This window comes from Pterocles gutturalis, unplaced genomic scaffold (assembly GCF_000699245.1).
Source record: "Pterocles gutturalis isolate BGI_N339 unplaced genomic scaffold, ASM69924v1 scaffold158, whole genome shotgun sequence".
Lineage (NCBI taxonomy): Eukaryota > Metazoa > Chordata > Aves > Pterocliformes > Pteroclidae > Pterocles > Pterocles gutturalis.
The window spans coordinates 1-234 of record NW_010117606.1 but is presented as its reverse complement, the minus strand read 5'-3'; positions in this window follow the sequence as shown (position 1 = coordinate 234).

Below are 234 nucleotides of genomic sequence, written 5' to 3'. Positions count from 1 at the left end.
CTGTTGCCTTTGTTGAAGAAAAACTTTTCGAGGGAGGCTGGCACTGCTTGGCTTAAGAAAACTCCCTGACAAAGGCCGGTCCGGCTTCCATTCTCTCCTGGTGGGGCTGGGGAGAATATTTAAATCACGATGTAGCCTTAATAATAATAATTTAATTAAAACAAGATTTTTTTTTTCCCAGGCAGAACGAACCCCTCAACTTCTCCCCGTGGCTCGGGGGCCACCCCGCTCCCC